Raw genomic sequence first — 13,220 nt, 5'->3', positions numbered from 1 at the left:
GGTGACAGGAGATATCCAGTTAGCCACCACTTCTGCCATCTTTCTTTCCCAGAGCACCAGGGATGCTGGGCCTAAGCACAAGCTTAGGAACACAGGCTAAGGGACATAAAAAAGATTCCCTGTTGTTCCAAACATGTCTTGGGGCTCCTTTCTAAACTACTTCCTTGTATAAAATGGCCAAACCCCACGTAAGATGGGCAGAGGTATGAATATCACAGCAACCCGAAGAATGACTTCACAGAGGATGACCCATTTCTTTCATCAGTCATTTCAAATGTCATCGTGATTATTAAACCCCAAACCAGTAACATTCATCTAGGAGCTAAACTGAAAGACACACAGGATATTGACTGAAATCAAACTATCTATCAACTGCTGCAGCTCCCAAAATTTCGGTCCCTATGCAGTAACTGTCATTTTATGCTTCTTCGAACTGCTACTTCTTTTGGCCATCAGCTTTCCTACACTCCTCCAAGCACACAAGCTGCAACCATCTGACAGTAATTGTCATGACAACTGATGCTGGTCCCAAGAGGACAAAAGACAATACCGCCAGCGAAATTCAATAAGCAACGTAATGAAGTGGAACACATCACAGGAAGTTAGTTGTGGTTTCATGGTATGGAGAATGAGCAATCTGGAGGATCCCTCGAGTGTCCCAGGGCTATCCATGTCCCAGCCTGGAGTATTCACATATGCTGCTGCGGGTGACCTTAGTGCCCTGGATGGGATGGAGAGATGCTGCAAAGGAGCAAATGATCAGCTTGGAGGAGAGAGGCAGCAGGGTGATGTCAGAGGAAGAGTGGTTTAAAATGAAGTGAGGAGATTTGCAGAGAGTGGTGCTGGAAAGGCCAGTATAACACGTAGTCTGGCCTACAAAGAATGTCACACTGATGTAGGAAAAGCCAGAGAAAGATCTTCAGAACAGAAATTAGGATTAGGCACCTTCCTCGCATGCATTTTTAACTTCCTAAGTTTGCAACTTACTGGCCTTCCCATCATCTGAAGACAAAAATCTAACAAGTTGTAACAAAATTTAAAAGAAAAAAGCACACTTGTTTTTATCTACTCCAGTTCTAATAACTAAGGAAATGCCTTAATTATAAGCATAGGTTAACTGCATAGCATCATTATAAGGCTGCTTTGGAGTTGCATGACTGAATTAACTGCATCCCTTGCCTTCAGGTTTCTTTGATGTGGAATTTTAATTCAGACTTTCATCATCTTATGATGACTGATTCTGGAATTATTATAAGTGTTCTTTTATATTTCTTTCTATCAAATAATAAGTTTTCACTTTCAACTCTAACAAAGATTTCAGTTTCTAATGACATTCAAGTATCCAGCTGACTCCAGCTAATTTAGCTAACCGCTGTGTTAGCACGGAGCAGACAGACTAACTCAGGAGAAGTGGCATGCTAAGAGGAGCAGTTCTGACTGACAAGGCCTTAAGCTAGCTCCTCATATTTTTCTAATTTGTTCCCCACTTTGACTCAAAAAATAATCGCTGAATATCATACAATTTTCCCCCTTCAACCATAAATTGCTCCATTTCGTTAAAACCAAGCCTGGAAAAAGAGCTGAAATTTGTTTAAGAAAACTCAAGTTAAGAGAAGGCAATAAACCACCAGCTAGGAAACAATTCTCTAGAAAAACAAATGTTGCCAAGAAAGCTTCCTGCAGCCCCGCTGTCAGAGCGCTGTGACTCAAGGCAAGCACCACTAACTAAGCTCAAATGGAAGCGATGCAGACTGCCACAGAGAACAGCAAACAGAAATAAGGACCCTTTTTGCCCAGATGCAATGTTTGTATTTGTGCTGGCAGTACAGCAAGAGGCTCAGAAAGTTCAGCACCAGGCCTACAGAGAAAAATCCTTTGGTTTGTAGGCAGCACACCAGGTATTCTGCCATATCCAGGAACATTAAATCATCAGTTTTACCTGCAAGCATCACAAACTGAACTTTAAGAAGGCACCTCCGGATAGGAACAATCTTGTTTATCCAGATCAATATATCAGTGCAGACCTGCAGCATTTCTCCTGGTGAATAAAGATCTGGCACTATTTACACAGAGATAACCTGCATCATTACTATTAAGATTCAGCCATGTGATAATTCCAGCTGTATGGGATAGGCTAGAGGTATATTAGTGATCTAAAGGGATGTAACATTTAAAAATTTTAGCAAGGAGCTTATCCTTGCCTAGGCAAGATGAAGGACTGGCATCTCTTTTTCCTCAATTCAGAAAAAGATACTACTGGGTATGCAATGCCTGCGGAGGATGAGAAAGCTCTTCTGCGAGCAAGCAAATCTTCAGAATTGAACCTGAAATGCAGCACTGTGGGAATCATCTTAAATTGCAACGGGCTGAAAGGCACACAGCATGGTCTTCTCCCAGTCCTGCCAGCCTAGGACAGAAGTTTCCTGGTGAGAGTCTTTACCCAGGCTTTATTTTCAACACAAGAAAAAGATGATGATAGCTCAGCCCCATGAACGGACAAACCACTTACACCTCTGAGAAACAGGGAAAAAGAAAGGAGATAAAAAAAATCCTCACTTTTTCACAATGAGCAACAGTATTGACTCCAAACAGCAGCTTTGTTTTTGAGGAGGTTTTGAGACCACTACCCCAAGAGGACAGGCACTTACAGCCCTCCCAGACCCAGACTGTGCCCAGCCACCCTGTAGGTCACTCCCTTGCACCCACCCGGGGCTTCACCCCACAGGGTCCCCCTTCAGCCCACTACCTCTGTTTGGCAGGGCAAGGGGCAACAGGCTGCTACACAACACTGAACCAGGCAAAAGGGTCTGTGTTAAGTGAAGCAGCAGTAGGAAAACACTTTGGGCAAAAAAAAGGAAACAGGCAGTGGTGCCAAGGCACCAGGTAATTTGAAATAAAGCTGGCAGGAGCGAGAGGAAGGAAGCTGTGGCTGTGCACTGCTCGCAGCTGTGCCAGCCCTGCTGCCTCCTTTAATCTCAGCTATTGCAGCTCTCCATAAAAGCAGAGTCTACTTCTCCTAAGCTCAGCCCTTAAAAACACTCCAACACCAAAGCCACCCTGGATTTCTTCTACCAAAGAAGGCCTCAGAGCAAGTAAGTAAATCATGTGGCCTGCACTGGTAAAAGCTGAGAAAATGGGAAGAAAACAGCTAGATGGAGATGCAAAGGGCTTTGCTAGGCATTCAAGTGATTTGTGGAGTCAGTTTGGACATATTGTTCGTCCCCCCTGAGCTGAGTGTCCTGTAGCAAGTTGGAGTGACAAACCCTTCACTTGCAAAGCCAAGCAGGAGAGGGTATTGCTACACGCTGCTCTGCTCTTGCTGCCAGCCCAGCCACACACGCAAATATTTCATTCTGGGGCTGAGGATAAAATATAGCCACTGCTGCCAGCACAGCTTACCTATACCTACATATACAACCATGGATATATTTCTCCTTGTGTTAAACACCTGTCAGTGGCTCTTTCTGAAACCCTGTATTTTCAAGAGACCTTGTATGTTTAACCTGTGCAAGATTGCTAGACTTAAATAAATTAAAAATGAGTGTTGTTGGTGTTTTTAACTTAAAAGGGACATGAAGAAGATCAACAAACCTTCACTTCCTCAGGGCTTTAACCATGCCTCTTTTTCAATTGCTTTTCTTCTATGGATTTTACAATTTCCTCCAGACTTATATAAAATGGAAGAACACGGGAATTTGATGCTGCAGGTGAAACCCAATAGCTTTTTGAAAGCCCTGATTGCTGCCCAAGTGTGGCTGTCAGAGCTGACACGTTTCTGTAGCTTTGCATAGCACTTCACAGTGTAAGAAGAAGAAATGAACATAAATTCCCTGTTTCATGGGGATCTTAATCTTGAGCCTTACATCTAAATTATGCCAAAGGCACATTATAGGATTAAATTCTCCCGTCAGCTAAACCAGTATAAATCTGGAGTAATTCCATGATCTGAAGATCCACTGCTAATTAACTAAATCCCCCCAAACCCAAGGAAATGAATACAACCAAACAATATTAAAAATAAAGTATCTATTTCTCAGTTAACTCAAGGCTCAGTTCTTCACAGTTTCTCTCACATGTTGCTGTAGGAATACCCTAGACAAAGCCAAAAAACCCAATCAATCCTGGGTCAGGAACTTCTAATCCCTGCTCTCAAGGCTGCAAAACAGTGCTGTTTTTCTCTCCAAATATTACTGTAATGGAGTTTGTTTGTTTTTTTTTTAATTTTAAAAAAAATCAGATTTTTAATTAAACAAACAAACAAATCCTAACACAGCTTATCTTTCTTATCAGCTTTCTGTAGGAATCTGATATTTTTGAGATACTAATGATCTCTTTGGTCCTGTAGAGGCATCCCACCTATGAAACTGCAGCCAATAAGAGTAATTTTTCCTTTTAATGCTTGTCACCAGCTGAAACCTTGCTGCTGCTTTGGTGGGAGCAGCTGGAGCATGTACTTATCTACAAAGCCAGGTAATTAAGTGGCAGCTTTTCTGCACTGCTTTGGAAATTCAGCTGTTAGGCTATTCTTTCAGCTGAAGACAAAAGTAGCAAATACAAGGAAAAAAAAATATTTTTCAATTGCAGTAAGAATGAAAGGATCATAACCTTTCCAAAGAAGTATACTTCCCCTGGCTCAGCCCTTAACTGTGAGGGCTTTTAGAGCGAACTGGCAAAGCCTGTGCATGCTATTAAGCATATGCAAGAGGGAGATGTGCTCATGTGCCATGACAAATTACTGCCACTAGGACTTAATCAGGAGTGTAAGCACACGTTCCAGATAGGCCAAAACCCCTTGTGATGTTTTTCTGTGACTACAACGGCCTTATTTTTAAAATCCTTCTATTCAGGGAGATTGCTAGAGGAGTATGATAAAGTATTTGACTGAGAGAAAGTCAAGTATGACACCGTTTTCTGATTTATTACCAGACAGCTGAAGAGTGCCAATATCAATACCTTGCATATGAACTTGAAAGATCAAACTTTTCCTGATTAATTCTTTTATATTAGGTTATAAACCCTGCCTTCCCATTCTCTCCTCCTTTAAGGAAAAAAATAAAAAAAGGCTGGTCATTTAAAATGTCTATTTCTGTTAATTGACTATAATTTGATTCTGGTTTATCTATTTTTTTTTTTCTGAAAAATTTCGAAATTCTGGTTCCATATAAGACTTTTCCCTTAGTCAGGAACTGCAGTCTGTAATAACAGCAGTCAAGGCAGTTCATTCTGACAAATGCATGTCAGAAAAGGACTGCTGTGACTTTGAAATATTGAAAGTGACTGATAACATAATGTGTGAAGCAGAATAAATGCACAGAAATGGAAGTTTTAGCTGAGCAGTCAAAGTATGAACTAAATACAGTGTCAGAGCTCTGCCCTGAAAGCTCTCTGTGCAGGTGGTTACAACGGCAAATTACTAAATGCACTTTACAAAATGTTCTATGAATAAAACGGCAAACACAGTTTTTCCTTGGCCATATCATCATTTTTGTCTGCTTGCACACCATGTTTAAGTGGAAAACTTGGGTCTGGAAAAGCATTTGGTTTTTAGGACAGTCAACAAAGCTATGATGGCTGGGATCAGGGCTCTGCTTTATTTATTTATTTATTTTTATTTGCTAACCTTACCCAACTGGTGCTAAAGCAGAATATAAACCACACTGTTGCACATTGTGCAAACAAAAGTCTCCGACATTATCCAGCTGGTTCATGTCAGCAAATGCTTGCATCTGTATTGACCCTGGAAAGCCTCTCTGCCACTACCAAGTCTTCTCTGGGATTTGGGCAGAGGTCTTTCCAACTTCATGATAACTCATATCTGGAACATTTTTTCCTCAAGTCTACAGAGGAATCAGAGAGTAAAGGCTTTCTCACCCCATCTTCATCTTCCAACTAATCCAGACCCCTCTAACCACTGCACTCTGACATACTGGTGACCCTGCTGGGCAAACTGTCTGGCTCCTCCTCCCAGTTCCCTCATGATTTCCTTGGGGAACAACCTAGAGCAACCTACTCCATGGGATTGCTCTGAGACCCAGCAGAAGACTTCTCTGGCTAGTTTTTTTTTAGCTTTCTCACTTTGCTAATCTCCTCCTGCATGAACCTGAGCAATAAGGAAGGCTCCTTTTATCTGCCCTCCATAATCACTCAGGAGCACTCAGCTCCTCCCTGTCCTGGCTGCCTGTCCTGTCACTCCCTCTGCTGCTGCAACAAGCTTTCTTCTTCCTCATATTCTATTTCAGCAAGGGAAGACAGCTCTGCTGGGAAACCTGCTGCCACTCTTCCTTGGCTCTACATTCTGGAGAATTTCCACAGGCTCTTTTTCCCTTTCCCTACCCCTGAACTTGGGGGAAGTCATAAACCAAGGCTAGCACCTTCTTCACTTACTGATGAGTAAGTGAAGAGTGGGTGACAAATAGCACATCGGTGTTCTACAGTAGAGCAAATCTCTGCAGGCTGAGGTAGCCTCTGTTGCAGAAGTTCTAGTGGTGGAAGCAAAACTCTCACTTCAGATATGCATAAATCTCTCTAGTTGTCATTCCATCAAGTTCATTTCAGCTTTGAAAAGAAGCTTTGTTTTCAGGCCTTTTATTTTTATCTAGGAAACAGGACTAGCTGAAAACGAGCTTTATGGTCCAGCTAAAGGTTAATTACTTTTAAGGCAACAAAACGGGTTAGCAAAGATCTATTATTCTTTGGTCTTTTGCTACTCTTGCTCATTTTAACTGAAATAGGCTGACCAGTGTTTTGAAAACTGAGGCCAAGAGCCAGGAACATTTGGCAGGTAGTGCTGGTGTGGGGTAGGTGGGTTAAACCCTTGCTTGTGGTTACTATGGTTCTGCCATCAGGACAACTGTATGACCGGATCCTTCCTTTTTCCAAGGAAAGCTTTGCACTCATTTTCCACCCCACTTTAAAGGCAATGCTGCTGCTCAGCTGAGTCAGAGTGAGTAGTTACACCTCTTCCTCTCAAGACTGACGCACACAAACGTACGAGAAGGCAGCCAGAGAAGAAAAAGGTGTACTCCAGGACAGTGTGCACTGACGGTAAACCTAATCTCTGCTGCAGGAATTCATAAAAAGGCCAGTTCTTGGAGGGAAGCCACTCGCTGAGACTTCTTTTAGCTTTACTGTCATCAGATTTATAACCAAGCAGTTTCAAATTCTGCAGCCATGCACTTACTCACTCCATAAAACTTTAAAACACATGAACAACTCAGCTTACAATAAATGTCGCTTCCACATAGTTGGATGAGCAACACTTTTCCACTGACTGTACTGCACACCTCGCTGGGTAATCTCTGGCCATTTTACACGCCAAGTCTGAGGTGCCTGAGGCTGGAGAAGTGGAGAGAAAGTAGTAAGAAATAGCTTGCAAAGTGCTATCTACTGATAATTTAACACATTACAATTAGACTGTTTTCTTTGGGGTGGTTCATGGGTAATGACGGGGAATTAATATGCATAAGCATACCGTTACCTGGCTTGCCTTTGTGAGAGTTTGAATGCAGGGCCCTTTCTGAAAGTGAGCATTGATTAGGAAAAAGAGGAAGAATGAAGCTGCCTTTTTTCATGGTATCTTTTTTTTCCCAACATGCAGCAATGTTGGAAAGTTTTCCTTCACCACAGCACTCCTTGGATGCAGAGGTGCCTTCCCATGGTGAAGCAGGCAGGCAGCTCTCGGGTGTTCATAGCTCTATGCTGTGTGAAGGCAGGAAGATCTAATGCCTTTCCTTATGATTTTCTTTCTCATGCTTCTTCTCAGTGCTGCTACTTCGTGATTCTTTAACTTACCCCATCAATTAATGTTATGGTATATTTTAAAAGCCCACTAATTTCCTCACTGCCTTTATTTGTTTTGATTGAGTAATTTTTCACTATGTGTATGTAATAAACTCCAGATCTGCTGCAGAATCCTTTAACCCATCTCATCAGTTAATATCACGGGAGATTAAGAAGTTGCCAAAGCCTGTGTTTCTGTAGGCATCTCCATCCTTTTCAGCTCCTAATCATGAATTTACAGTGAGACCTACAAGCACCAGATGCACACCATCAGGAATCAATAAAGCCATTTCTCCTGTTCTTGCAGCGTGATGTGTGGGAGCCACAGTTTCTCTGCAGTCCTACAGCCAGCAGCCCCTGCAAGCAAGCGAGTTGGGGACAGGTAATAAAGCCAGGTAACACTGCTGATGACAGTGCAGGAATCTTCAGAACCTGCAGCTCTGCATAGGCAGTTAGGGGAAGAGGATGCAAAGGGACAGTGTCAGATCATCTGGTCCTTGGGGAAAGCGATTAGCAATGTGCTCAGATAGGATTACAGAGCACTGTAAGCCTGGATCAGATGCTCATGGGCTTGGTAAAAAAAAGAAGAGAGAATAGCAGAGGGACAAAAGATTTATGTTAGGGCTTTCTCATGAAGTAATGGATGCCATTTTTAAAAATCCGAATGAAGCTACGTCTTTGCATATAATCCATTTGAGGTTACAAGTCTTCAGCCCGGGGTGGGGTGTGCAGAGTGTGAGCACCCTGCAGCCCCAGCGGGGCAGGTGGCTGGCTGAGCAGTGCTTCCACAAGGTGAGTTTCCTGGCATGAAGGGCACTTGCAGTTTGTCTTGGAGGACCTGGCTCAGCAAAAAGGAAGATGGACGTGTTCTGAGACCTAGGGCCTGGTGCAATTCCCAGGTTTACCCCTACAAGTCGAACGCAGACAGTAAAAAATAAGGATAGACTAGCTATTTTGGATGGTCAAGAAATATTACATTGGTGTGGTACTTAAGTTTTTTATTTAGTATCCTGGTTATCTGAGAAACTACCTTGTTAATATGTGCTACTCTGAAGTTAAGGCTTTTATTAACAATGACTATATCTGAATAAATTAAGACTGGATTTTCATGTCAGACTCCTCAGAAACCTGGAATTAATTTTGATTTTTTTTCCTCTCACTAATGTAATTTCAGTTATATGAACTTGTGACATGATCTAAGAACAGACTCTCAAAATTAAACTCTTCTATCTAAATTCAGGAGTTTGCTTGAAGTCAAGTAATTCTCCCAATTTGCAGAGTTTCTTAATTTTCTGGAATTATCAGGAATAAAAAGTGCTTTGGGTGGATTTAGGTAGATTTTACTAGTTTGTCTGCTATATTTTTCAGACTGTTATATATACAGTTCAGAATAGGATTTCAGTTCTTAGCAAACTACTGAGACAAAGCAGTTTGTCTCTTACTAAGGCACCACTATTCTGCAGGTGATCACTGTATGTAATAATGAAAAATCCAATTACATCATTATTGTCAGTCCTCTGCGGGGTTAGGGTGTAATCCAAAACTCTTATTTTCCACATAGCTGGTAAAAGATAAGTCAGAGAATAAGTGATACTTTCTTGGGTTTTCATTAAAAGAATATTAAAAAAAAAAAATAAAGAGAGGGAGTCTTCTCAAAGAAAAGGGTACATAGTCCCAAGGGCAGAGAAGAAGAAATCAAGGTAGTTAGGAATAAAGTAATTTTCCTTGCACCGGAGTCTTTGGACATAAGTGACCTCCAAGACACAGAATGAAAATGTAAGGAGAGAGAATTAATGGTGAGGAGACAGGAAGAACACATATTTATGGCTAAGGGCAGGAACTTTCTAAGACTCAGGATTCTGCTGATGAGATGTAAAAAGGACAGAAGAATATCCGTACCATTTATTTAAAGCAGCTGGCTAATGATTTGCTAAGGACAGTCTGAAATGCCACGCGATGGCTCTCTTTCCCTCCAAACTTTTGGATATCTGAAAGCGTACCACTTGCTCCTAGGGAGGTGTCTTTGGGCTTGCCATGAGGAAATCATTATATAAAGTGTCCATTTCTTTTTCCCACTTAGGACAAAAAGATGTAATTGGTTTCTCTAGCAGCAGCACAAACTTGCTGTGACTTTTTGTGCATAATGTCAAATCAGACTGAGGTTTCTGCAGAAGCCATATGGTAGTTGCACCTTCCATACATTTTGCCCTCACACACCCCACATCCCACAGACAACCACCAGGAATTATGGAAATACTGCTGCTTCTTTTGGAGCACAGACAACTTTAGGTGTCCATGAGCTTGTGCTTGGCTGGGGAGGATCATTTGTGGAAACACAGCTGATGAACAAGCAAGAGTCCCACACTGTGGGCTCTGAGGGCAAGCTTGCCTTTTCTTTTTTATTCTTCCTATGGCCACTGTTTTCTTTTACCTAAAGGGGCAGAGCACACACGGATGCTCTTTGGGATATGAGGGATGCAGAACAACTATGGCTTGATTTTTCAGTGGTTTTGGGTGTTGACAGGTTCCAGTTACTTAAGTGAATAGCTGGCTACTGGCCTCTGCTGAGCACGAAATTAGTGCTTCCTCTCCCTTTGCCTCTAGCGTGCTGTGTGGCCAGGACTGTAGTGCAGAAGAAGAGAGTGAAACAGCAGAGAAAGTGGAGACATGAACAGCATTCCAGCACTTTGCTGCCACCCCTCCTTGACCCCCACCAAAAGCCAGCCACCAGCGCAGTGCCTGAGCCATTGCTGCAGCACTGCAGGAAGCACAGACAGCCTATGAAATACTCTGAAAGGCATCTGCAATTATAGTTATACCTCCCAGGGGTGCAGTGGAAGTTTTAAAGTTTAGGGCTGAAAAGAATTCTTAACAGGTGTCAAATTTAGTGTCACCACACAGCTCCTCAACCAAAAGACACATCCTTTTCAAGCTCTCCTAGGAAATTTGGCAGTTCCTATTATTACAGCCCCTGTCATTACCTTGAAAGAAAAATATATATATATAGAGAAAACTGACATGCTGCCTGGAGGCTGCTGGTGCTCAGAAGGTTAAGTCTTAGTGGCAAAGAAAAGAGGACAGCAATCTACCTGAGCACATCATCTCACTGCCTAGTGGCATGGCCAGTTGTGTTTGTTAACATTTGCAACAACTTGAATGAAGTCATCAGGATGGCTATGACAAGTCTACCTTTCAGATATTACCCAGATTATTTTCTGTATTATTTGTGTTACAGCCACATACCTATTTTCAGGATGGACCCAGAGCACCTGTTTTCAGAGAAAGCATTAGGCAGGGACTGGCACAGAGGCTGTGTGGGACCCCACCTGGCTGCTTTGCCATCCCCGTCCAGCAAAAAGCCGATCTGACACTGCAGTCAGGCCATTCACTGGCTGTTCCTGTCTTTGTTTTGGCATAGAAGGGATTTTTTTGCATGTGAAAAAGAAAGGTCTCAAAGACCAGCTTCTTTACGCTGCTTCCTGTTGGTAAATTTTACCACAGTGTTACCCTGGGTGCAGCTCACACGCCGTAGCTTTAGAGAGAAGGGGTGAGTGTTTTTCCTCTCTGTCTTTTCCTGTTTCTCTGGGAATCACCTGAATGTTCAGAAAAGCTTCCTGCACAGAGAACAAAATCTCCTGTAAGCTTGCCAGACCTTTTACAGCTGCACCCTAGGGATTTAACACTGTGCATCTTATGGCTTTATATGAAATTTCTTAGAAGAGAAGACCTGTATTTTCACATAAATATATTTATTTTGGGAAAGATCAAGAAGTGACAATATATTTTAAACCAGCTCCCTGCTGCATTAAAAAAGTGAAATATTCATGTGAACATTTTCTAATCCTATACAATGGATCTATTCCTCTCTCTATTTAGCATGCAGGCTGCAGCTGCTGAAGGTTGTTGAGCTTTTTCATTAGGAAGAAATGTAAGGATGGTGTGTGAAAACCACACGGATGTAAACTTAAAGAACAGTACAGAAGCATGTTGAGAACAAAACCTTGTAAGCTACCTTGTAAGCATGATTTCTCTTTCATATGTTTGTTTCTTATTTGGTCTTCCACTGCCTTAAACTGTAAATGTATATTTATGGACATAATTAAAAATGCTATATAATATGCTCTCATAATACAGAAATAAGAATGTAAGCACAGCAGCACACACATTTTCAGACCATATATCTCAGGCTCTCTAAATTCTCCAGGAGGTAGTATCACTGCAAGCAATTTCCAGTTTCTCTGTTCAACCATTACTTCTGCTAATGCAATGAGTTATTTTCTCACCAGTGCTAAGTTCTGCGCATCCATCCAGATCCTCCTGTGGCCCAATATCTGACAAGTAATCCCTCTCTTCATCTACCTAAATTCTGACAACTTTAGCAGGAAATCAAAAATGAGTGCCTATGATCCCTGATTCCACCAGGGGACAACATATGACCTTTGCATTTCATTTAAGTCTCCTGATGCTATGGATTCCCCAAGCATAAAGTGGAAATGGCATTTGCTTTCCTGAGAGATGCTAATATTTAAGTATTGCTTCGAAGATCCTCAGATAAAAATACCTATATATGTGCAAATTCTTATGCTTCTTTCCTCTTTCGTATAGCTCCAAGATATAATAATACACTGAAAAGCTGAAATTTCCTTATGAAATAAAATTGTACTTGGAAATGTTAGGCCTGCACAGACCAATGATCCAGGAGTCGCTGAAGGCAGTGTATCGAAAGAAGCTGTAACCCAGCCTCTCCATGTGCTGAATATTGCAGCCAAGAAGAAAGTCTCTTGCCAGAACCAGCCATAACCTCTTTCCCCATATGCCAAGAGCTATACCCAGTATATAAACCCTGTCACAAGCAGTGTCTAAGGGCAGTTTGGATGCATCCAGCTTGCCTTGCAGGGCAGCAGTGGTGGGCATGAAGAATGAGGGCATGAGCCGTGCCATGTCACTTGGCGGTTTCACTGTGTTTAGTAATAAAGACACCGGCAATGAAATTCCCTAATGTCTTCCAATTTTTGTACTCAAGCTTCCATGGATAAGACTGTGAAGAAGATGACTTAACACCTTGACAAGCACCTGAGAACTCTAATAGGTGGAAGAATTTCTATGCAAGATTACAGGAAGGAATTTGACTCCTTTGTTTAGAGTGCCAGAGATTTTAAGCAGAACCAGGCTGGTCACAGCTGGAATATGAGAGTATTACAGCATTTGGTAAATATTTGCCTCTAATACTCTTTGTAATATACAAAGCAGATCATGTTTCACAGAAATTACATTTCTCACTGATCCTGTGAAAATTTTATTATGTTGCTGCTACGTTAGCACAAAATTCAGCAATATCACTCCCAATATAGAACAGATTCAATGAATCCAAATCTTCTCTGTTCATGCTGTGTGAGCAGAGAATGATTCCTCTGGATCTGCACAGTGTTACTTACTGGCTA

The 13,220-nt window shown here is 41.9% G+C and overlaps 1 protein-coding gene across 8 annotated transcripts in view; it reads right to left on the bottom strand.

Annotated features, from left to right (window-relative positions):
* Positions 1-13,220, bottom strand: part of GRID2 (glutamate ionotropic receptor delta type subunit 2) — an 824,945-nt gene that overhangs the window by 52,042 nt on the left and 759,683 nt on the right. The window lies entirely within an intron of this gene.

The sequence above is a fragment of the Aphelocoma coerulescens genome, chromosome 4, assembly GCF_041296385.1.
Source record: "Aphelocoma coerulescens isolate FSJ_1873_10779 chromosome 4, UR_Acoe_1.0, whole genome shotgun sequence".
NCBI lineage: Eukaryota > Metazoa > Chordata > Aves > Passeriformes > Corvidae > Aphelocoma > Aphelocoma coerulescens.
This window is presented reverse-complemented; position numbering and strand designations above follow the sequence as displayed.